Source organism: Heptranchias perlo, chromosome 8 (genome assembly GCF_035084215.1).
Source record: "Heptranchias perlo isolate sHepPer1 chromosome 8, sHepPer1.hap1, whole genome shotgun sequence".
NCBI classification, from domain to species: domain Eukaryota; kingdom Metazoa; phylum Chordata; class Chondrichthyes; order Hexanchiformes; family Hexanchidae; genus Heptranchias; species Heptranchias perlo.
In genome coordinates, this window is record NC_090332.1 from 24,167,555 (window position 1) to 24,194,168 (window position 26,614).

Below are 26,614 nucleotides of genomic sequence, written 5' to 3' on the forward strand. Positions count from 1 at the left end.
CAATGTAACTGCACTAAAAGTAGGCTGGTACTAATTAACTTCAATGCAAATGAACTAATCTGCATGAGATTGATCCCAGCTTTGGACTTACCAGTATTGGAACTTCAATGAAGCAGAGTCTGTGGGAACAGTGGCACAGGTATTGTAGGAACAGCTTTAAAGTGACAATAGATGAAAAAGGATCACATTTTTAGTGCAATCCTTTGAATGACAAAGTGTCTCCAGCACCAATGAAGAACACTTACTTGTGAAAAGTAGCCATGATGTGGAGATGCCGGTGATGGACTGGGGTGGACAAATGTAAGGAGTCGCACAACACCAGGTTATAGTCCAACAGCTTTATTTGAAATCACAAGCTTTCGGAGCTTTGCTCCTTCGTCAGGTGAAGTGAGGAGGAGTTGTATAAAGGCACAGCATATATTGTCAGAGAACAATGCCTGGTGATTACAGATAATCTTTCTAACTGCCCTTTATCACACCTCGGCAGACAGATAATCACAACAATCAAAGGAGTGTTCAAACAGGTTAGTCAGGGAAACATTACATCCAAGAATACTGAGGTGGGGTCACAAGGGGTCAAATATAGCAGATGCTGGGGTTTGTATTAAAAACAGATAACTTTTTTTTGCTGGAAATCGCAGCAGGTCTGGCCGCATCTGTGTATGGAGAACAAGCCAACTACGACTTGAGTCTGGATGACTCTACGTGGGGTTACATGTAGCGTGACATGAACCCAAGATCCCGGTTGAGGCCGTCCTCATGGGTGCGGAACTTGGCTATCAATTCTGCTCGACGATTTTGCGTTGTCGTGTGTCTCGAAGGCCGCCTTGAAGAACGCTTCGACAACCAGTTCTTTACCCAAACACACGGAACAGCCATGGGGACCAAGTTCGCACCCCAATACGCCAACATTTTCATGCACAAGTTCGAGCACGACTTCTTCACTGCACAGGACCTCCAACCAACGCTATACACCAGATACATCGATGACATTTTCTTCCTATGGACCCATGGCGAAGAATCACTGAAGAGACTACATGATAACATCAACAAGTTCCATCCCACCATCAAACTCACCATGGACTACTCCTCAGAATCGGTTTCATTCTTGGACACACGAATCTCCATTTTGCTGCTGGGTTTCCCGAGTCCTTGGAAACCCGGCCGGCAGCTGTTAAAATTTATATTAGGCTCCCAACCGCAGTGTGGGTGCCTGATTTAAATGTGATAATGAGGTGTCCCGCCTCTCCAAATTGGGACACACACACACCACGCGACCCCCTTCCATAAAAATGGCAGCAAGTCCACACACGGTGATTGCGGACCTGCTCTCCGATTTAAAATTTTTACCCTCCCCACCCACCTGCGATCCTCTGCCGCCCATTGTGAGGGGATTAATATCGAGGCCTGTATCAGAAATCTGGGGTTGGTGAAATTCAATTAAGATTACCACCTGTTTTGCACCCCCCCACTGAAGCTGAATTTTACCGTCCTTATCCGCAATTGAGCGAGGAGTCCAAATGGTATTCAGGCAATTTCCAATTATCTTCAAGAAAAAATTCACTTGACTATCCTACGCCCAAGTTAAAAACTGCGTGTCATATGTGGCCCTTGATGTTATCATATCACAATTGTTACGGCAAGGTGAAATCCTGTGAAAAAATATTTCAATGATGCCAATATTTGCCCCACACTGCATTAAGTGTATTTGTGGGATAGGGAACAAAATGTTATTTTTGCCCTAATGTTCTGGGTCAGCATCTTGTCCTACTTTGTGAACATTATATTTTAGGGAACCTAGGTGATGGATCAAGGATTATAGCATAGTTTACATACAAGTGAAAATTTATGCAAACATCTGTCCCTAGTGCTCTCTTGGATTAAAGTGAATAGTATTGATCTTAGTCAGGGTGTACGCAGTTATAAGTGGTCTCAACCTCACTGGGTTAGGGATGGAAAGAATCAGCCAGGAATCTAGCTTCATATCCCTATTCAGTGGCCTTTGACAGAAAGTGGACAGGATTAAGCTTGGTTACGATACATAAGAACATAAGAAATAAGAGCAGGAGTAGGCCAATCGGCCCCTCGAGCCTGCTCCGCCATTCAATAAGATCATGGCTGATCTGATCCTAACCTCAAATCTAAATTCATGTCCAATTTCCTGCCCGCTCCACCATCCTACCTTCCTACCTACCACCATCAAATAACCCTACTGACTCTCACTCTTGGCTCACACATGTTGAACGGCTACATGTGCGAAGTACTAGGGAGCCTCTAGTGTCAAAGGAACCAGCCACTCCAGAAGAGGCAAAGTAGAATTGCAGGGAAAAACAGTTTTAAAAAGGAACATTCAGCTATCGCTTCTGCTCATTGTTTCATTTTAGTCTTGGAACGAGATGTAATTGTCTACTCCTGCTTTTGTCTTTGTTTTCAAATAAGGGAAACTACCCAGCTCTATACTTTCAGTATTATATTATATGTAAACTTAATGTGAGGTAACAGTCATGCACATTCTAACACTGGCAATGACAGGGATCCTTCACACTAATAGGACATTCATAATACAAGGCTATTGCCTACAGTAGATTATATTGCCATGTTGGTGAGTAATTCAGAACAAAGAGGGTTCATTTTTGTCTCCTCAAACCTAACCAGTTAGCTAATCATTCAAGTTGTTCTCGATTTGTTAATCTGAGTGTGTGCCATTACGAACATTTTTCCCCTCATGAGCACTTTTCAGATGTTTTTGAAGATTTTTGCATATTTCAGCTCTTGCTCGATCATATCATGCATGCCTTCCACTTGCTCTGTGCACCTTCGACCCACAACAAAGTTTGTTCGCTGTGATAAGAAACAGCTGACAGAACGCATCAGTGGGAAAGCAGGCAGGCTTTTTTTTTTCTAGAGCCTGAGGCTAGAGGCTGGTGGGTGACGCAGGTTGTGTGCTAAAAGTATTGGCTGCAGGGCTGGTGGGTACCGCCATGGTTGACTTGTGGCTCAATGTTCCATCAGATACCTCTTGCGAGGATGCTGTGACAAAAACCCATGCAAGGAAATGTTCCATTCGCACCTGAGAGCAGTGCAATCAGTGAGGTTGATTAGAATATTCCACTTTACTTCATTTTTTTCTCTGCTCACCTGAAGCAACTTGCAAAGCAGAAAGCATTTAGTGCAGGTGCATGACAATGCAGTCGGGAGCCATTTCATGACATTTTAGAAATAAAAAGAAAGGCTAAATGCTGGATATAAAAAGTCTGCATCTGAAAGAGATAGATTAGTGTTTTGGGTGGGAACTTTCATCAGAACCTGTTACATTCTTGAATTGCACATCCCCATTGAGTCGATAGTTAATCAGGTTGTTATTTGCTCTGTGCATCCTGACATATACAAAGCTTAAGCAATGCAACATTAATGATCTTTACAGCAAACAGTCTATGCAAGGTTCAAATGCTGTGGAGAGAGGGGAGCTGCAATGACACATTTAGAAATTATTTGGATTCCAAGATTAATATTTAGTTAGGAAATATGAAGCTGATTGTGCGAAATACATTTGATCTTTTGCTTGCTGGGTGCAGAACAACTGCTTTGAATTTAATTATTTTTTTCAAGTCCTGTTTATGCATCTAGTAAGTTTTCTCTCATTTTGTTTTACATTCTTTTCTTCACAATCACAGCTCTGATCGACAAAATAAAATTTAATTTTGGATTTTACTCAGATTTGCATGAGAAAAGGTTGATATGTAAGTTTTTTATTTTTTATCACCTGCTGGAAATGTTATTTATCTCACAAATCTGATGCAGTGCAAAGTGACACTGTGATATTAGGAGATAATGTGGTAAGTGTTGCCTAATGAGCTGAATTGTGCAACTCTAGGTGCTAATCAAATTATGCTGTATTAGGACTGCAGAGATGAGGACGAGTAGAATGATATAAACAGCCGTTCTTGGTCTGAAACTGAGCTCAGAAAGTTCGATTCAATTGAAGAAAGCACCCATAATTCTGCAAAAACAGACACTGCGAAATACTTATTGAATCGGTCAAGGCCCTGTGGGTGGCTGAGAGGGCCCAGGGGCTGAGTGGTCGGGTCTTATTCCTACTTCTTGTGTTCTTTAGATTTGAGGTTAGGATCAGATCAGCCATGATCTTATTGAATGGTGGGGCAGGCTCGAGGGGCCGATTGGCCTATTCCTGCTCCTAGTTCTTATGTTCTTATGAATGCCTGGGCAGAGAACGTAGTTGAAAACATTGCCATGAAATTCCATTTGAAGGTGTCATTACAAACGGTTTAAGTGCACAACCTGGTTCAGTAAATGAAAAAGAAAAGAAAGACTTATATTTATATAGTGCTGTTCACAACCTCAGGATGTCCCAAACTGCTTTACAGCTAATGAAGTACTTTTGAAGTTTGGTCACTGTTGTAATGTAGGAAACGCGGCAGCCAATTTGTGCACAGCAAGGTCCCACAAACAGCAATGTGATAATGACCAGATAAACAATTTTAGTGATGTTAGTTAAGGGATAAGTATTGGCCAGGACAATGAACCATGTTTTGCTGTCAATATTATGTTTCCCTTTATTCCAATCTAACAGAGTGCAGTCGATTTTACAAAACTGAAAACACTTCTTACTAAATTAATTTAAATATCACAATTATTTAAGTAACTAATTTAATGATAAAATTTAGGACTCCTGGAGGGTAAATTTTCATCTTCACTGCATGGGTGGTATCTGGTGGAGTGGATCAACCCCCCCGCCCCCCCCCCCCACATTGTAGAACCCGCCCGATTTTCATCCTGTTGATTTCAGTGGAATGAAAATTGGGGGGATTCTGTAATGGGCGGGCGGGCGGGCGATACGCTCTGCTAGATGACCACCCATGCGGTGAAGACGGAAATTGGCCCCTTGGTTTATTAGGACTTGCTGAGTTTGTTACTGTATATGAGCCTATTCGCTATGAGCTTCCTCAGCTTTATTGCTATTATACTGCGTGTTTGAGATTTTATTATGAAATTTGTTATTTTTTAATTACATTTTTTTCCAATTCTCTCCTCCAGGAGCTGGTTCTTGCTGGGTTAAAGTTCCACAGGTGTTGACAGCTGGTACCTGACTCAAGTGGCCAGTCCTCATGTGTGAGCCTAGACTCTGAATACCAGCAGTCTATCCGGTCACGGGGGATATCAGAGGCGAGCTCAATCTGTCCTCGCACATATATTTTCCAATATAGTAGTCCACAGCAGAAATCCTGAATGATAGTTTTCCCATACACAATCCAGAGTACTGAGGTTAACTGTACTGTACTACTGCCTTGGCTGAGATCAACTAGCTCAACACAGACCAGGAATTGAATCTGGGACTGACCCTCTGGTCTTATAGCAAAGTATTACATCATGAAGAGGATTTATTCACTAAGCAATTAGGAGGGCTTTAAACTAATTAGCTTGAGAAAAATTTAAGCTGAGTCTTCTGTTAGGAGTACAAGACTGCTGGAACGAGACTCCATGTTTGGAGTGATGACATCACATATTGGCTGGTGTATAATGTCACAATGTACTTTGGTTCTCTGTTAAATATCTGTCAAAAAGTATCTAAACAGTTGGTATACATGGCATTACTCAAATCACATCTTGCTAATTCTTAGTTGTGGTTGGCTTGCAATTACATCATGTAGTGCGATACATATTCAGGCTATGTTTTGGAAAGCTTTTCCCTGACGTTTGTTTTCATTTCACTGGTTTACGGAGATCGTACACTTGAAATAGGCACAAGCTATGTTAGCCCAAAGTTAAAAGTAAGGTGATGTACTGTTTAAATGGCACCTTTTAATAGAATAAACACTGAAAATAAATGAGCTAGCCTCCTTTTCAGTTCATTTGATAAATGCCCTGCCTGGTGTGGAACTAAGCCATACAGACCAAGAATGTACCAGGTTTAATCCCCAGTCTGTGTTGAGTTAAAAGATCTCAGGAGAGGTGATGAGGAGTTAAAATTGGTCTCAGTATTTCCAAGTTAAGGTGGTAGGGGGAAGAACAAATCAGACAGTCCTCCCCCTTTTGGCCACTCCAATTGGAAAGTGTGTGTTTGGACATCAGGTGAGGACCACATCAGGCTTGGCTGTGCCTTCACAGTCAAGCTGCCTGTTAACACTCACTGTCTAGGGCGACACATGAAGAATGGCCACGTGTGCAAGCTATCAAAGGACGGCCATTGTTCATGGAATCATACCCCTGCGTTACTCAGGGCCATCAGGAGAGGAGGGGAAAACTGGAAGACAAAAATAATTGATCAGTATTTTTAAATCCTTTTTGAGTTGATGCTATTAAAAGTTATCATTAAATACTATTGGCTGGCTGGAAAAGTCACATGAGCTGTCATCAGAAGAGAGGTTGGCATCATGACTGCAGGCTCTAGCCTTGCCTCTTGTGCTGGGGCCTGGCTCTGAGTGCCCATTGATCAAAGCAGGGAAATGCTGATGGTATGAGTTTGATCCTGCAGATCCTGAGATGTTGCCCTGAATTTCTCAGAAGCTGGTTGCCATTGTTCTCTTCAAATTGTCTGAAGGCCAGTGGTCAAAGCATCCATATCGGATGATCTGCCTGGTATGGAGACCTTTCTGTCAAGAGGAGAGGGTTGGAGGAGTTCCAGGTGATGTCACCCACTCCACGTAATATTGCCTTGCGTTGAATCCTCGGGTATTAGCACTGAGGATGGCTTTCGACTTAGCTGCGCCCCTGCCATCCGTCTCAGCAACTTTGAGATGGTCCTCAGTGGCTCCATGTGAGTGTGATGCTTATCCAGCAACCCATCTTTTTAAAGCAGGACCCCAAAGATCTGAGTCCACAGGTACTGGAGCCGGGACTGAGATCTGCAGACTTCCCACAGTCAGGTCGCACTTTCACCTCTGACTTCTCTGGGGCCCCGTGTCTTGTGTCTCACCCAATGACAAACCCTCATCAAAACTATTTACATCCTTGGGATAACTTTCTCTGGGCTGGTGACTGAGAAAGAAAGGGTGAATAACAGTGTGGATGAGGATATAGTTGGTTGAGCAGAGGTGGAGGCTGTTCACCTCTTTCTTCCTCCTCCTCATTGGCATCTTGCTTTGGGTTATTTGGAGGAAAAGAAAATGAAGAGATGTTATATAGCTACTGTAACAGTTACTCAGAAGGTGCCAGTTCATGTTTCTTGCCAGTTTGTTTGCATTCCCAAACCATTATACAGGCAAACAGCAGATGGTCCAGATAAACTGCAGCTGCCACTGGCCCTACTACATCGTCATCCCCAACAGGTTCAATTGCACCAGGATCACCTGGGCTTCCTACTCACAAGGGATCAGAGGTGTACTGTTGGGGAGAACGACAACCCGTGGCAGGAGGTTCCAAGACTTATGGGCCACTCTCTCCTGTGAGAGACATGAAAACATAAGTATTGCAGTGAAGGCTGGGCAGAGTATTTTGATAGAACATTTTGGTACATCAGATTAGAAATGGTGCAGAAAGCAAGAAAGGACAGGCATGGTGAGATGGGAGGCTGGCTCATTCATGGCACACTGTGAAGGAAGTTGCATCTGCAGGCAGCAGGTGAAACAAGATGGGAGAAGGATTCAAGGGCCTATTTGGATGCTCCATGTGGGAGGGCTAGAGCAGTGGTCCAGGAAGTGGGGGGGGGGGGAGGGTGGTGGAGGTATGAAGCAAAGCAAGGTTGACTTCTCTTCCCATTGTGGGGGGTAACAGTGGACCACCAATGTTCAGTAGAGGGCAATGTTGGCCAGGGTCAATGAAAGGAGGGGGGGGTAGGGAGAGACTAAAATGATTTTCCTTTAAGGGGCATTAGATGCTGGTCATTGGAGGTGGGGGCAGAATTGCTGTCTAGAGTGGAGAGGGGGCTTGCAGGAGTTGAAATGGTCCTCAACAGCAGGCAGTCCTAAATTACTGATCAATGGGGACAGGGGCCTAAGTACTGCTTATTAGTGGGTGGGGGATTTGGCCGAATGAATGGGCGGGCAAGGGGATGACCAAGTATGTACGTGGGTGAGCAGATTGTCAATCAATCTGGCAACGCAATGGAGCAGTGATCGGGTGGTGGACAATTGGTGGGCCACTAACAGAGTCAACCACAGTGGAATCAAGCGAGCAGGAGCTGGTGGCTGGGTGGACAGCCTTGTCTTTATTGAGTGATTGGAGGAAGGCTGGAGAAGGAGCGACGTGAAATGAAATGTTGTGAAGCACTTAGCAATGTTAATATAAAATAGATTACAGGTATGTGTGGATTTTAAGCATTTTCTTTATTAGCTACATTATTATGAGAAACAGTGGGAGGAGAATTACTCTTGTCACTATACCCAACATTGTAAATGCATTCAAAAAGAATATGTTTGTAATTTTACTGCCTCTGGTAATTAAAACAATTCTTCCGTCACTGTGATCTGAAAGCAGATTTATGAAGGGCATACTGATTAATATATTGTACATTAAACCTGACTTGACTTTGGATCCTGTCTCTATTTTCCTGTTATTCATCAGGTCTGGCTCAGGAGTGTACGTGGGATGAATTCCACTCCTGAGTGAATCTAACAGTTGGGAGTGTTGGGTGCATTCTTTGCCTTAATTTATGTGTAGCAGCTCTTGATTGAGTCCTTGATGGCCACAAACCACTGGATAATATCATACACTCAGACAGGTCGCTATAATAAAGCAGCAAATTCAAGAATATATAAATTCTGTTCATTAGATTTCTGAATCTCTGACGATTGTAACACTATGACAGGCTTTCTACCATAATGCTGTCTTCGATGTGTGTGAAAATTTTTACACAGTACCGAAAGTAGAAAGAAATGAGAAAGAAACCTGAGTCATCTACTTTATGTGAAAGTGTTGTGTTCAGAACGTGTCACATTTTGTGGCAGGTGCTAAATAACCTTTAAAAAAGAAAAAGAACATTAATCGTTTTATGCTGAGTTCTTCTGATCTCAAGTCAGAAATTTACAAACAGCTACAAGTGCCCAAAAATTGCGCTCAGGAGTGCGAGGGTGTGCCGGAGGGGCTGCGGTTTTGTAGCTCCTTACACGTTTCCTCCGCACTTTAAGATATATTAATGGCAATCAATTTGGTCCTGTAGCTGATAGAATGTTCAAATGCTGATAATTCATGTAACCAGACCTAATCAGGCAATATATACATTCTACTGTCATCAAGTGTTTAATTGCTATGGAGACAGTTCAACAAATCACTTAAAACTACATCGTACTAAGGCTATGATAGAATATGTTCACAATGCAGACCACTTCAACATCAAAGAAAGTTCCAAAGATGGCACTGAGACTGAAAAGGACTCAAAATGGACGAAAATATCATTTCCACACCACCTGAGGAAGGGGGAAGCCTCCGAAAGCTTGTAGGATTAAAAATAAAATTGTTGGACTGTAACTTGGTGTTGTAAAATTGTTTACAACTGAAAAGGACATCACCTAATGGTGTCGTGAGTTGGTATCTACAGCTCTGTGCCATGGAGCGGTAAGACATGTCCACATCTGAAACTCTCCTATAGCAAGTTCCAGGTTGCAGGCAGCTACTGAGCAGAGTAAATGGGGAGGAGGGGGTTAGAGGGAATACTGCAGGGCAAAGAGGCCTAGGAATAGGCGGTTGGCTTGCCCTCTCAGTTCGGGAGTGGTGTGTAAAGCTGGAGAATTTAAAGAGGACAAAAGTAACAGACAGGTGAGGGAGGATGACTTCCAAAAATAATAGTGTGTAATAAAATCATTATATTCAGGCCTGGGGGTAAGTAATAAACACAATACTTGTCAAGTTATATTACTGCTGTGTTGGAGAGAACAGATGCTATGCAAGGCAATAATTGGATACCTGTGATTCAAGTAAATACCTGTGAGGTGGGCTCAGTTCATTTTCCCCATCTCGGAACCCCATTGCCAAAAGCCTAGTTAAAATTAATAACTTACTGGATTATAGCTGCTTATATAATTGAATCCTTCGAGGCAAGATTTCTCTTTTGTTTCCTGCCATTTTAGTTAAAATTCAATGAATGATCACAATCACAAAGATATTTGTTCTTCCTAGTTGATTTTTTTCAACACAAACGTGTTGTCTTCATTCACAATCTCTATATGATTTAATCTTTTGGCCCCCATTTCAATCTTTAAATGTTCCCCTCTACTCCTAGGCCACCACTAAAAGTTATTCTGTAACTGGCAACTGGCAGGGGTGCGAGAACTGATATGGGTGATGCTACCTTAGATCTGTTTTCCCTAATTGGGCCTCACTCTGCACTTGCTCAGGACAGCACAGCTAAGATTGGGAACTCACCACATGGAGGGATCACAGTTCGACTGTGCTGCAGCACTATATGTTGAAGCTGCAATACGCTGTGCCTCCACACATCTCCTCACACTGTTTCCATCTAACTTGTGAGGCCTTTCAATTTGAAAATGTGAATGGAAAATGGAGGAGATTAAAAGAGGCACTCCTACTTTCGCATTCTATGAATAAATAACCCACATTTACTGTGTGGGATAGAGCATGATCAGTCCACTGATTGAGAACTGGGTAGTTTCTCTCAGAGCATGATGATAACACTGTTTGTTAGTACAGTTGTAGGAAGTGGAAACTATGGGCAAAATGTGACCGAGACAAATTGGTTAATCTTGCAAATGTGAAAGTCCCATTTTATCCACACCCACCTTGTGAAACAGGGTAATAAAGCTGATAAAGTCACAGGTTACTTTCAGCCACAATTTTATCCTGTCCTTATCAAGTTTTCACTTTTCTTTCACTGTAAACTTGTTCTTGTCTGGACCTCAATTTAACTCCAGTAGCACATGGACTCAAATTCCTGTAAAGCCATTTTTGCTTTCCTCTGAAGAGCAGTTTTTTTTGTTGTAAAGGACTATAGGGTAGAATTTACTGTCGCCAGGGCTCGGCAAACCCGCCAGTAAAAGGGAGACAGGAGCTGATGGATCCAGCAGTTAAGTGCTTTACCAGCACAGCTCGTGGGCCAGGAGGAGCAGGAGTGCTCCCTCCCCACCCCGTGGCCCCTCAAGCAAATCGTCTGCTGCTATCTGTCGACTCCCCCCGGAATCTTCAGATCCCCCCCCCCGGTAATCGGCCTCCCTCCCCGTGATCTTCAGCGCCCCTCCCCCCCCCCCCCATCGTGATCTCCCCCTCCCTCTCTCCTCACTGTCGCACCCCCAGCCCCCCCCACCATGCCCCGATGTTCTCTAATTGCTGGGGATCATCCCCAGCGGTCCCTGGCTGCGGCCTTCTACCATTGGCTTTCTCGCCCGGCAGCCAGCCAGCCTCTCGGTCTGGCCGGGCGGGAAACAGAGTAAAAAAATGCGAATGAGGTCCTGCTGTTAAATTCATCAGGACCTCTGCGTTTCTGGCATTTCTGAGCTTCCCAGCCGCAGACACGTGCCCCCGCTCCCTCCCTGCCTCCCCGTAAATATCCAGGCCCAGGTCTTGAATATATAATTTAGGCTGATGCACTTATATAACACCTTTAAGTGTTTAGGATTTAGTCCCATCTATTCCATCATCAGCTGGACATATTTTGTGTGTAGTAATAAGCAGGGGAATGTATAAGTAGATACTATCATTACATAATAAACAAATCTGGTGCAGTTCATGAGTATATATGGCAATCCTCTCCATTTTCACATTTCCTCTCATGTTTTATCCTCCTTATTGGAAAGCACTTTGCAACATTTTCCTGCACATGAGGAATGCCACAGAAATGCAACTTGCTGTTGCATATTTTTGGCCCATTGGCCAAAGGTGAGAATTAAGCAGCAGGTTGTTTCAAATTTTAAAATCTTTTTTAATGAACTGTTTTTCCCTGATGGCTTCAAAACAAGTTACAAACATATGTGCATATACATATGTATAAAGCCATGCAAACTTACATGTACAGATAGAGCCATAGAGTCATACAGCACGGATAGAGGCCCTTCGGCCCATCGTGTCCGCGCCGGCCATCAGCCCTGTCTACTCTAATCCCATATTCCAGCATTTGGTATAGACACACATTTTATATATATATATATATGCTTACATGTACACACACAAAAACTTACATATATACTTATACACATGCATGCATATAAGTACATCTGTGCATACAGACACACTGGGGGTAAAGTTCAAATTGAAGTCAATGGACAGGATGATCAGGGTGGGGTGTATAGTCGGCAGTCGGTTTGTTACCATCCATTTTGCATCCCTGCCGTAGTTGAATTTTATCCCACTATATAACAGACATCATAACTCCATAAATCATTACTACTATCTGTACAAGTGGTATGTGAATCCATGCAGGTGGCTGGAGAACAGCTGCCCATTTTACACTATTAGCTCTTAAGTATAGTAGCTACACAGGCATATTTTTGCCAGTCGATATACATTATAGACATTTTAACAGAGAAGGAGGCCATTTAGCTCATCAGGCCTGTGCCAGGGCTAGTTCCACATCAGAACTATCTGTTCTAATTCCATTTCCCTTGTTTTTCCCCACACCCGTCCATCTTTTTTCGTCTCACGTATTTGTCTAATTCCCTCTTAAATGCTGCGACTGAAGTGGCTTCAATAGCCACTGTGTATTCCATATTCTCATAACCCTTTGCATGAAAACTTTTCTAACCTCTCTCTTTATGCTTCTATGCATGCTACGTACATGTGCACATTTGCATGTTAGACACTGCGTACTGGAGAATATCAGTACCGACAGGGTACTCCGGGGTACTCAGCCAAAGCGGTGATTTTTGGCATAAGGCAACTCTGAATTGGCCAGCCGGCAAATGTCAGTCCCAATAAAATGAATGGAGTTACACTGAACACACCTCCACAATGTGTGTTATTGGAGCGATGTAAAGGGAGGCAGAGGTACAAAATGCCAGCCTCCTTGAGGGTACTAATATCAAAGATATTTAAACAAGGTAATCTAATGATGTGGAGATGCCGGTGATGGACTGGGGTGGACAAATGTAAGGAATCTTACAACACCAGGTTATAGTCCAACAAATTTATTTTAAAATCACAAGCTTTCGGAGATTATCTCCTTCGTCAGATGAATGAATGAAAAGGTTCTCAAATCGCATATCTTATACTATGTTGGGACAGCATCACACCAATCAAAAGGTGTCGTTGTTATTCAAACAGGCCAGTCACGGAGAACAGCACGTCCCAGTACACTAGATATACATTGTGTCGATTACACAGGCAGGCAGAAAGAAACTCAAAATGGCAGAGAGAGAGAGAGAATTTAAAAAAACATATAATTTTTTTCCCCCTTTTTGCTGGTATGGGTTACGTGTAGCGTGACATGAACCCAAGACCCCGGTTGAGGCCGTCCTCATGGGTGCGGAACTTGGCTATCAACTTCTGCTCGACGATTTTGCGTTGTCGTGTGTCTCGAAGGCCGCCTTGGAGAACGCTTACCCGAAGATCGGTGGCTGAATGTCCTTGACTGCTAAAGTGTTCCCCGACTGGGAGGGAACCCTCCTGTCTGGCGATTGTTGCGCGGTGTCCGTTCATCCATTGTCACAGCGTCTGCATGGTCTCGCCAATGTACCATGCTCCGGGGCATCCTTTCCTGCAACGTATGAGGTAAACAACGTTGGCCGAGTCACAGGAGTATGAACCATGTACCTGGTGGGTGGTGTCCTCTCGTGTGATGGTGGTATCCGTGTCGATGATCTGGCATGTCTTGCAGAGGTTGCCGTGGCAGGGTTGTGTGGTGTCGTGGACGCTGTTCTCCTGAAAACTGGGTAACTTGCTGCGAACGATGGTCTGTTTGAGGTTGGGTGGCTGTTTAAAGGCGAGCAGTGGAGGCGTGGGGTTGGCCTTAGCGAGGTGTTCGTCGTCATCGATGACATGTTGAAGGCTGCGGAGAACATGGTGTAGTTTCTCTGCTCCAGGGAAGTACTGGACGACGAAGGGTACTCTGTTGGTTGCGTCCCGTGTTTGTCTTCTGAGGAGGTCTATGCGATTCTTCGCTGTGGCCCGTCGGAACTGTCGATCGACAAATCGAGCGTCATATCCCGTTCTTACGAGGGCGTCTTTCAGCGTCTGTAGGTGTCCATCGCGTTCCTCCTCGTCTGAGGAGATCCTGTGTATTCGTAGGGCCTGTCCATAGGGGATGGCCTCTTTGACGTGGTTGGGGTGGAAGCTGGAAAAGTGGAGCATCGTGAGGTTGTCCGTGGGCTTGCGGTAGAGTGAGGTGCTGAGGTGCCCGTCTTTGATGGAGATTTGTGTGTCCAAGAAAGAAACCGATTCTGAGGAGTAGTCCATGGTGAGTTTGATGGTGGGATGGAACTTGTTGATGTTATCGTGTAGTCTCTTCAGTGATTCTTCGCCGTGGGTCCATAGGAAGAAAATGTCGTCGATGTATCTGGTGTATAGCATTGGTTGGAGGTCCTGTGCAGTGAAGAAGTCGTACTCGAACTTGTGCATGAAAATGTTGGCGTATTGGGGTGCGAATTTGGTCCCCATGGCTGTTCCGTGTGTTTGGGTAAAGAACTGGTTATCGAAGGTGAACAACGGATGAACGGACACCGCGCAACAATCGCCAGACAGGAGGGTTCCCTCCCAGTCGGGGAACACTTTAGCAGTCAAGGACATTCAGCCACCGATCTTCGGGTAAGCGTTCTCCAAGGCGGCCTTCGAGACACACGACAACGCAAAATCGTCGAGCAGAATTTGATAGCCAAGTTCCGCACCCATGAGGACGGCCTCAACCGGGATCTTGGGTTCATGTCACGCTACACGTAACCCCACCAGCAAAAAGGGGGAAAAAAATTATATGTTTTTAAAAATTCTCTCTCTCTCTCTCTCTCTCTCTGCCATTTTGAGTTTCTTTCTGCCTGCCTGTGTAATCGACACAATGTATATCTAGTGTACTGGGACGTGCTGTTCTCCGTGACTGGCCTGTTTGAATAACAACGACACCTTTTGATTGGTGTGATGCTGTCCCAACATAGTATAAGATATGCGATTTGAGAACCTTTTCATTCATTCATCTGACGAAGGAGATAATCTCCGAAAGCTTGTGATTTTAAAATAAATTTGTTGGACTATAACCTGGTGTTGTAAGATTCCTTACAAAGGTAATCTAAAGCATTATAAATCCATCTTTTCAGGAGACAGTTGGGGGGACTAATTTAAACTGAAAGTATTCCTCCCGGATCTTCCTTCCCTTCAGGCAATCAAATGGTTGACATAAAGGTCAGAGGAGCAGTGGCTTTACAGAAAAACTGTTGAGTCTTTGATGACATATTTTACTAGCAGTCTCAATGGGAAAAAAATCAGCCTAGGTAGCCTTAACAAACTGCGAGGGTTGATATAATTAATATCAGCTTCAGTTTATTAACAAAACTTCTACAATTTTTTAAATCTCTGATTGCTAAAGTTTACATATTACTAGTCATACAAGTCTGGAAAATCTCCCTGCACAATACACTTGATAGTGCTGAGTGCTGATATAGCTGTATTTTAAGACTCTGTCTATATTTTAAATGGCTTCCCTTCTTGAAAATATGGAAAAATGTGGACTGGAGTAAAGAATCTTTTTGATCGTTAGGTTTCCACCTTAATCCCTTGATTACATAAACACTGAATAACTCACCTGTAATTATCTACAACCGTAGATAACTCTGTCCAACTCTTGTTTCTTATTTTCGCCATTTTTGTTTCCAGAGAATCACTACAGATACTTACCCAGAAGCAGCTGAGATTTACAGATGGCATTGCTGCGATTTTAGAGAGGGGAATTCAACTGCTTAGTTCTGATTTCAGGAACAACTGCCATTTAAAGGGCTCGTCGTTTCATTAAAAAAAGTCCTTGGCGAGTACAATCCCTGGTTTGTGCTGAGTTTGCTGATTCCAGACAGAGTGGTACACCATTTCGGCAGCTCTGGGCTAAAGAATGGAGAAATCAGATTCTAGTCACTATTCAGAGACTCCTGTTGGAAAGTGTGCATGCACAGATGTCAGTGAAGATAGGACGGTTCGACTGTGATACCTCCAATGTTGAATAACCTGCTGGCACTGCCAAGACTCACACCTGAATATTGGTGAGTTACCAGAAGGGGGTAATGCCCATGGTAGAAAGAGGCAGTGCCTAGCAGGATAAAAAGAGGAGACAATTGTAGGTGAAAGATGAAGCATCAAAAAGGACCCGAGGTCATTTCCTCTTGAAGATATTATGTGCAAGTGACAAGATAATGAATTTCAAAGTGATTTATGTAAAGTATCATATTTATAAATAAATGAGAAAAGGCAAACATTTCTAATCATGAGGTCTGTTCCCCTTTAAATCTTATTTTTTTTAAATATAAACTTACATTACTTTTTTCTGTTATAATAACTGAAACAGTGAAATCAGACAGCTTAGCAATGCCATGTAAATAGGACTGATACTGATTAATTCAGCACGATACGTCACCTCACTTTTTGGCCAAATGTAAATAATTTGAGATAATCCTGTCTGTTCAGAGACAAATATATGTTTTAAAATAGTTTGACATCATGCTGGCTTTCAGATTCTTCGTGCAAATGACTTGACATCAGCTTTGGCCTGCACTGGCTCTATATCAGCCTGTTTCAGTCTTAGCTTTAACAAAAAAAGTTAGACCTTTTCTGCCTGAACATTGATAAACTAGTTCCTCTAGCTTTGAGAATTGCTGCACAACTTAAGATGTTTTTGTTGTTGTTAAATTGACTCATTCATATCAAAGTTGTGATACTCCATAACAGTTATTAGTTCATTAGAAATGCAGCGTGGAAAATATTATGCAGCCTATGACTGTAGGCAGAACTGTGGGTGTTAAACACTCCAAGAGCTATTTTCAGTGCCTTAAAGGTAAGCAAAAATATCTATATTTATTTTCTTGACAGAAAAAATAATGCTCAGCTGAGAAATTCAGATCATCGCGATTATCATCCAAGCTTATGTGAGGATAATTATGGTTTCTGGGGGAGGTGAGTGAAAAGGAGCAGGCAGCTGTAAATGCAGCCAAACATGAATACTCAACTCAAAACGTAGGCTGTGACTCACAGGGTTATATATGTGCACTCTCTCATTCTCCCAGTGCCCCTTTCTCCTGAAAGATCTCAGATTCTTCTATCCTCACATTGCCAATTATGCAGATAAACAGTGCCTTCAGCGTGAAAGGAAAATAAGGAGGACATTATAGCAGTACTATAACAAAATAATAATTAAGCAGTGGCCTATATCACACATATTGAAGTTAAATCCAAACAAAAACTTCAGGGGGAGTCAGACGTGTTACCTGCTTTTTATTTAAAGTAGCAGGTCCTCCCAGTTTTCAAACAATAAGCCAAACTCTGCCTTACTGAAAATTACTCAGTATATAGAATCTTACAGCACAGAAGGAGGTCATTTGGCCCGTCGTGCTTGTGTTGGCTCTTTGAAAGAGCTGTCCAATTTAGTCCCACACCCCAGCTTTTTCCCTATAATCCTGCAAATTAGTCCTCTTCAAGTATATGTTCAATTGCCTTTTGAAAGTTCCAATGGAATCTGCTTCCAACGCCCTTTAATGGCAGTGCGTTCCAGATCTTAACAACTCATTGTGTGAAAAAATTTCTCATTTCCACTCTAGTTCCTTTGCCAATTATTTTAAATCTATGACCTTTGGTTACCGATTCACTTGCCAGAGAAAACAGTTTCTCCCTATTTGCTCTATCAAAACCCCTCATTATTTTGAATATCTCTATTAGGTCTCCCCCTAACCTTCTCTGCTCTAAAGAGAACAATCCCAGCTTCTCCAATCTCTCCATATAACTGAAGTCCCTCATCACTGGTATCATCTTGGTAAACCTCCTTTGTACCCTTTCCAATGCCATGAATTCCTTCCCAAAGTGTGGTGCCCAGAATTGAACACAATACTCCAGCTGAGGCCTAATCAGTGATTTGTAAAGGTTCAGCATGACTTCCTTGTTTTGTGTTCAATGCCCCTATTTACAAAGCCAGGTATCCCATTTGCTTTCTTAACCATCTTATTTTATGATGCTCATTAATCAATCAATGAATGTAGACGTCAGTGTTTTTTGCTGTTGCAACCTCTCCTGCCTTTCTCTAATATAACAATATGACTATGTTAATTGCTCCTCTAAGTCCTTGTGTTCCTCCCAGGTGCCAGATCAATTGTCCAATGCACTCTTCCTCCTCCTTGGTTCCTCATGTGTTGACATTAAGACTCAACTCACATTCTACTACTCTAGCTCACTCCTTCTCAGGATTCCTTACCATCCTCGTTCTTCTCTTCCTCCTATAAGCTTCATGCCTTTAAAACCCAAGCTTGTTATCACTTAATCACTATTTTTTTTATTTATCTTATAACCTTCCCTAATCTTTTCAACCTTGTTAATTTGTACTATGGACCTTGACTGTCCAATTAGCTTTCTAAAGTTTCTAATAATAATTAAGAAACGGCCTACATCACAAACGGAAGTCAAATGCTGTCCACAATTTCAGAGACAGTCAGGCATGTAACCTTCCTATTTTAAATTTTTCAAATCCTTCCTCACTGACAATTTCGAGTACTTACTTTGTACTGCTGATTAATTCTTTATGTTTCTTTAATTCCACTTTACAAATCTGTAGCAGCATGGTTTTGTAGGTGTTATATGAAAAAACAGAGGTGCGTTCTTTGAAACATGAAGGACTCTGTTAGTACTCAGAGGCAGCATTATGGACTGAGCAGAAAAAGAAAGTAAGAAATTGAAATTGGAGCAGTTTACTTTTTTTTTGTTAATTACAAGGAAAAGAAAGAACTTGCATTTATATAGTGCCTTTCAGGACCTCAGCACATTCCAAAGTGCATCGCTGCCAATGAAATAGATCTGACGTGAAATCATTTTTGTCATGTAGGGAAGCACAGCAAGGTCCCAGAAACATCTTCTAATTCTTATAAAAGTCATTGACCTGAAACGTTAACTATGTTTCTTTCTCCATAGATTGCTGCCTGACCTGCTGAGTGTTTCCAACATTTTCTGTTTTTATTTTATATTGAATGACCAGATAATTTGTTTTAGTGACATTGGTTGAGGGATAAATGTTGGCCAGGACACTGGAGAGATTTCCTCTGCTCTTTTTCGAAGAGTGCCTTGTCAGCTCTGACGTCCACCTGAGAGTGTAGACGAGGACTTGGTTTAATGTTTCATCCAAAATACGGCACCTCCGACAGTACAGTTCTCCCTCAGTACAGCACTGTCAGCCTGGATGATATGCTCATCTCTGGAGTGGGACTTGAACCCACGACATTCTGACTCAGATTTATTTTAAATGGGATAGTAAGTTTCAGTTCACAAATTAGCATGGTGCATCTGGGTTAGATTTCTAATAGAAGGAACTGAACCTTTTATTCTGTTCAAGACTGTGGAACTATCTTTACTTCCATGTAACCCTTCCAGGATAACTTAGTTTTAGCTTGAAAGGCAGAATTACTGTCAGCTCAAATGCTCGGAATATGCACCAAATGAAGTGTCAAAGATCAACATTTTGTAGGGAGACCATCACTAAGAAATAAATCTCATACTTTCACCCTTCAGTAATTTCAGATATTTACCACTGCTGAGCTTTTGTGTTCCTTCTGCAATGAAACTGATTGAATGTTGTGATATATCTGCAGCTTTAGTTATGACAAGCCCATTTCCAGTTATATTTTCAATCTAATCCCTGGTCCTCGCAGGACATTCAGGGCTGTTCTTAAGCTGTCAGTTTTTTTGGGCTGTGTCAGCTTTCATGAAGCTGTTGGTCACCTTTTGCTAGGGTTTTGCAGCCCTACAACCCTCCGAGATCTCTGCATTCTTCCAATTCTGACCTCTTGCCCATCCCCGATTTTCATCGCTCCACCATTGGCCCCCGTGCCTTCGGCTGCCTCGGCCCTACGCTCTGGAATTCCCACCTTAAACATCTCTGCCTCTTTACCTCTCTCTCCTCCTTTAACTCGCTTCTTAAAACCTACCTCTTTGACCAGGCTTTTGGTCACCTGTCCTAATATCTCCTTATGTGGCTCAATGTCAAATCTTGTTTGATGCTCCTGTGGAAGTCCTTGGGTCATTTTACTACGGTAAAAGTGCTAAATAAATGCAAGTTGTTGTTGTTTTAGGTCAGCACATATGCTGCTGCTGCTAATGGCAGTCCTAACTTTGGCAGCAGCAGTACAATCTCAACAGGGGGTTCATCCCTGCACTGTCCCATCAGCGCAAGAAAAAATGACCATCTTTGGTGGGTTAAGCTGCCACAGGGCATCATTTTTCCAGCGGTTGGTGAGTTAAGTGTTTGGCACCAGTTCCACATTGCTGATTTTACATTGGGAAAGCTCCGCAGACAGAAAATGAAAGTCTCAATCACTTTTAAACAACTGTGCATACGTACGGGTGGGCAGCTGCTTTCTTGTAGCTGTCGGTATTCCAATGTCCACCCTGCAAAGAAACAAAACATTAAGAACCTCATCACGTTGCAAAATCACTTCTACTAGAATCAGTTCTCCAATAGAAAGAGGCCACAAATAATTTATAAACACTAAATACTGAACAAGAACCACATCCAAACCCCTCACCCCATGCGCATAAAAAGAGCGAAACGGTGATAAAGTTCAGCCCCTTTTGGAGGCTTTAGTTGTGCCAATGATTGTAACCGTGTTCTAATTTTTATTCCAGTGAGAAAACACTGGCTCCAGATAAACACGTACCTGGTCCAAGAATAACTCTGATCCAAGCATGGAATTCCAGTGAGCCAAACCACTTTCCGTTCACTCCTATTGTGTAAATTTCCTGATCCAAGTATAACATTAAACACAAAATCCTTTACAGGCAGAAATCTTCCTCCTTCCTTTGGTTTTTGCTGGCCTGACCCCTACCAGGTGATAACGGCGCATTGTAAAAGTTTAATCGCTTTATGTAAGATGTCGGTTTTGGTTCAGTATTTTACCATGAATTGTTGAATGAGTGACTAAAAAAGAGATTTATGAAGTGGCTACGTTTACTTTCAGTTTATAGAACTCTTCACTCAAGTATGTTATCTCACTTCCGAAATGGCTCAGTAAGTATGTGAGCCATACAGACCAGAAAGATCCCAAATTCAATGACCCATCTGTGCTGAATTAGATAATCTCAGTTCAAGTCAGTTGTAAGGGCACTGCAAACAGCTGAAACATCTCTGGGTCATGGAGGCCGAGAAAAAAAATCAGCCGAGGTTCCTGTGAGTGGATGTTGGGTGAAGATGGGATTGGGCTCAGCAGTGAACTCTTTATGATCAACCAATCTGAAACACTCATTGTCCAAGGATCATAAAAGGGAGTGTCTGTGGAGCCATACCTCAACAGTTTTAGGAGTGGGGAGAGAAAATTGGAAGGGGTAAAATTAATGTATGTTGACAAACGAGATAGGAGTTTGTCAGCATTCATCTGTGTGGTTTTGTCATCAGTGCTTTTAAAGATCAAACATCTGCAATGATTTATGTTTGGTTTTCGCCTGTCTCTTTTGATATTTTTAAAAATACTTTTGTTTAAATAAGTGAGTACTGAGGAACTGACTTGGGGAACTGATGAAGCTGGTGAAGATGAATTAATTTACACACAATCCAAATACCAAAATTAGTGTGGCACCCCGGGTTAATCATTAATTTGTTAATTCTTCACACCAACAGGGACGGAAAACTCTCCCAGTGATGTCAGCACCATACAGTGCTTAAATGGAAATAAACAAAAGGATATTAAAAGTTAGCGATCATTCCATCTAACGATTTTCATTTTATTAAGGGGCACCGATAGTGACACTCTTTAAAGGGTGAAAAAATGGGAGTTGATAACATTAAGTTTTATTATCTTCTGATTCAAGTTCGCATGCAAATGAGAGTCATCATGATAAGAGAAGGGAGGATTTTCTGGTCTATTACTTTGAGATAAAGATATCTTTTTTCCTTCACCTTCTCCTCTCTTCACCTGAAGACATCCCTCATTGGGTCCAGTTCTACAGGCAACAGAAACTCTCTGTTACTTCACCCAAAAAGCTATTATTCATGTATGAGCCTTGAGAGTGAATGCTTGAAGAATATCCAATTGTGTGGAGGACATCATAGCTAAGCCCAGTACTGTCCTCATTCAGCGTGCACACATAGGCACATCCTGTGATGGTGTCTATATGGCAATCAGGAATGGAAACCTTTCATACAGAGATCAATTCTAGTGTACTTATTGGTTCCTGGATGAGCTCAACTAATTCAGCACAGACCAGTAATCAAACCTGGAACCTCCTTGGCCCATACAGCTTAGCGACAAAGATCCTGATTTTAACATCCGGGCGGGTTTTGAGTGGGTCAGTAACGAGGTGCGTTTACCCGCTGCTGCTGAGAATAAGCCCCAGGATATTTTAACTCCCAGCCCTCATCATAATGTGACTGGCGGATTTCCCACTGAATTCGCTGACCTGATGGGAAACCCGCCTATTTCCTGGTAGGTCAGCTAGAGACGAATTTAAAGCGGGCATGCACCTCTTAATGCAAGGTTGCATTCCCTTGTGGCTTGTTTTGTTTGCAAGGTGGTGGAAGAAGAATCTTCTGAAAAATGAACAGGAGGCAGGTGCCAAAGTTCTCAGATGCCTCCCTGGAAGTGCTTGTGGAAGAGGTGAGGACAAGAAGGGAACTTCTACTCCCCAGCAGTGCCAGGAGGGCGACCAAACAAGGTGTCCATCAGACATGGAGAGAGAATGCAGAGGTCGTCAGCTCCACGAGTGTCAGCCCCAGGACCTGGATATAGTGCAGGACCTGCTTCGATAACCTCACTAGAGTAGCAAGGGTGAGTACTGCTCTTCAGTTATCTCTCTTCATTCTCCTCCCCCAGAACGCTCAACAATTCCCCTTCCACTATCATTTCCTTCAACACCCAACACAAGGGCAGCACTAAACCACCTCTTATTCTCATTCCAAACACACACTCACCTCTTCCCTGCTCCCTTCACGCCAGCCACTAGCAGCATCCTCCTCTCACTCGGTAGCCTTCTCAGAATCAATAACTTCTCTCAGGACTCCTTGGTCACTTCACACTTCACACACTTGCTTCCCATTCAACACTTCCTCATCCTGCTTACATCTTACTTCTTCTCCATCTCAGCATATACACCACCAAGCCTCACATATCTGCACTCTCCTTTTCAGTAGCCGTTCACTAACTCTTGCCCTCACTTTTTTCAGGACAAAACGACGCACAATAATTGTGAGGGGAGGAAGACCAGGGGGAGGACCAGCTAACCTCATGGTCCTGAGCGAGCTGGAGCAGCAAGCCATAGAATTGTGCGCATCGGCCATTTTGAGCTTGGACGCACCACTGAACAAGGTCTCTGATAATTACCTGTACCTCTTCACTAACCTCTAGAAAAACAGGCAGCCAGCTTGACCATATCAAATTACATTGTGATGCATGCCTTCTGCAACTGTGCAGCCTCCCAATATCATCCTAACTATTATGTCTTTTCTCTCTATTCTAGTTTCTTCACAGCAGTCAGAGCACCTCAAAGAAGACACCTCAGTGGAGGCAGAATCCTTCTGAGGAGGCATCATCTCACGTTCCATTACTCCCAAGCACCAGCACAGAGATTGGCACCACAGCTGGGTTAGCGAGGAATTTAGAGGGGTCGGCATGTGGTGATGCACCCAGCATTAGTGTGCAGGAGCAAGGAGTGGTGGCAGGGACAGCCTCCCCGCCTTAGCCCTGAACTTGCATCTTTCTCTAGTTTCTCTCCCAGCTGCTCTCATACTCTCTCCGAGCTCATCGTCTCCATGTGACCCTCTTCCTGCTCTCTCGAACCTATTCCCACTAAACTGCTGACCAACCAACTCCCCTTCCTGGTCCCCATGCTAGCTGACGTAGTAAATGGTTCCTTCTCCTCAGGTACTATCCCCCTCCCTTTCAAAGCTGCTGTCGTCACCCCCTTCCTCCTGCTGTCGCTGTGCCCATATTTCATGCAACTCCATGTTTGAACCTCTCCAATCAGATTTTCACCCCTGCCACAGCCAATGACATCCTCTGTGACTGTGGTGGAAACAATCAGCATCTGTGGAGAGAACAGGCAAGTTGACATTGCAGATGTGGGCCCTTCAACTGACCTGCTGAATGTTTCCAGCATATTCTGAATATTGGGATAAGTCTAGTCAGGCCCAATGTGGATCAGCAGTTCTATTCGAATTGATGCAACAGGTGGTGAATTGATGTAGATAGGTATGGCTTGACTTTAAATATAATCAAGGTAAATGCAACCCACCTTTGCGCCCATGTTGAATATTCCTTTTGGAAGTCCACATCACTACTATTTTCAGATCACCGATGGATTTTTTTGTAGTTTTTACGTTGTTGTGGAATTGTTCCAATTTGATTATTACATTATTATGCAAATATCACAAGTGCTTGCTATGCCAATCCGTCATTCTCCCCGGTACCTACCAGGCTCAGCAACATGGAAATTTACATATTAATTTGCCAAGTTGGGGAGTGGGGGGAGAATGAAAAAGAAACAGAATGCAGTGTAGTTGGTCATTGGGAAGGTAAGAAGGTAAAATAGTTACAACATTCCCAGTAATTTTAGTATTTGGGCTGTGTGTACACTAATTCATCTTCATCTTACCATCATATTTAACAACTTCATCAAGACGGCTTCCTCGCACTTACTTAAACAAAAATATTGCAAAAAATCAACCAGGGGCAAGAGGGAAAAATTAAGGTTAAACATGGGTAAGTGGAGTTGTACTTTGAAAAAGAGACTGGCCTGTTTTGCTTAATTGTCTTTTTCGATGTTCTTATTTATTGAATATTTAATACAGTCACAATAATCTCTCAAAGAAAATGTTGTACAGTGGTATGGTACAAATATTTTGAAAAGATTCATCTGTTGGCTTTAAATCCCATGAAGACAGTCACATTGCTGTTTATGGGACCTTGCTGTGCACAAATTGGCTACTGTGTTTCCTACATTGCAAAAGTGACTACAATTCAAAAGTACTTGATTGGCTGTAAAGTGCTTTGGGGCGTCCTAACGTCGTAAAAGGCGCGATAGAAATACAAGTTCTTTCTTTCTTTTCTGTAAAATCAATACCATTGAAAAATGACCATGCTTGTGGTTATTAGCTGTGTCCAAATGTTGCCCAGTTTTTATTAGAAAAAGACTTGTAATAGTTTTTTAATAAATATATGAAACGCATTCGTGGAACTTTAACGACTTGTGATAAGTACTGGTGTCTTTCACGCTGAACAGGAAGTACCATAGCATAGCTGATGTGAGACTAGCAAGCTGATATTCTCTTGGTGGTTTCACAGCTTTAATGCAGTGGGTTTTTCACTACGTAAATTGCATTTGCAAATTCTTGCACACAGCAGGGCCCAAACATGTTGTCACGCTAAATGTAAAAGAGTTTTTAAACGGCTTTCTTTTTCTCTCCTGATTTGGGCGCATATGATTCTGTTTTCTTTTCATTCAATCATGTAACCAAAATTCTCAAACAAACACAACAGAGGAGAAGTTCTTTGTAACAGTTTTGGTCCTTCCAATGATGCCCACTTTCATGCAACATGACCATCAGGCAAGATTGACTTAAATTCAACAAATTGATAGTATAATGAGAGTCTTGTAGCAGTAGTCATTATGAGAAAAATGTTCTCACTGCATGCTGTTTTTGCTCTTATTCTGGCCTAAATGGCTATGAAGATCAGCACTATCCCTCATGTTGCCATCCTTTCCTTCACATTACTGCATTGCTCTTCGTGTTTCTATACTGTTCTCAATTTGTTCTTATGTTGCTTTATGCTGCTGTGCTTTTCTTCATATCTCAATGCTGTCTTTCATGTTGCATTGTTTTTGTGCTGTATAGTTCTTGAAATTGTTGTGCTGTTCCTAAGGTTGCTGCAATGTTTGTAATATTACATAGAATTACATAGAATGTACAGCACTGAAACAGGCCATCTGGCCCAACTGGTCCATGCCAGTGTTTATGCTCCACACGAGCCTCCTCCCACCCCTCTTCATCTCACCCTATCAACATATCCTTCTATTCCTTTTTCCCTCAAGTACTTATGTAGTTTCCCCTTAAATGCAGCTATGCTATTCGCCTCAATTACTCCATGTGGTAGCAAGTTCCACATTCTTACCACTCTCTGGGTAAAGAAGTTTCTCCTGAATTCCCTCTTGGGTTTATTAGTGACTGTCTTATATTTATTGTTGCATTGATGGTCATATTGTGCTCTTTATGCTGCTGCGCTTCATACTGTTGTGCTGTTGTACTTTATGTTGTTGTACTGCTGCTCTTCCTATTGCTGCCATTACAAAGCTAGCAGTATAGGGGTGGTGGGAATGAGGACTCCAAGCATAAGGAGCTCATGCATCTCAGAAGGACTAGCATATGATCAGCAGTGTTAGGCCGAGGTGAGACCAAGTGTGCCAGGCTGTCAAAAAGTGGAAGTGCGCCTCACCTCCGAGTCCAGGCTGGGATTGTAGCCTGGACCTCTGAAGATAAAGTGGGAAATCTTGGCAACTCACTCAGCTAATGATATAGGGGATGAAATCATGGGAGGGCCTGAACCCACAGATGGTTTGATTTGTG

At 42.7% G+C, this 26,614-nt stretch overlaps 1 long non-coding RNA gene across 2 annotated transcripts in view; it reads right to left on the bottom strand.

The window, feature by feature from the left end:
* Nucleotides 1–334: 334 nt before the first annotated feature.
* Nucleotides 335–26,614, bottom strand: part of LOC137324162 (uncharacterized) — a 58,270-nt gene continuing 31,990 nt past the window's right edge. Inside the window, exons 2-3 of one of the 2 annotated variants that reach the window (XR_010963519.1) lie at nt 20,405–20,451; nt 335–1,000 (exon numbers count right to left, since the gene is read on the bottom strand). This is a non-coding gene — a long non-coding RNA (uncharacterized lncRNA). Of the gene's footprint in view, nt 1,001–15,634; nt 15,922–20,404; nt 20,452–26,614 lie in introns of those variants that run through there. The other variant, XR_010963518.1, reaches the window with a different exon arrangement.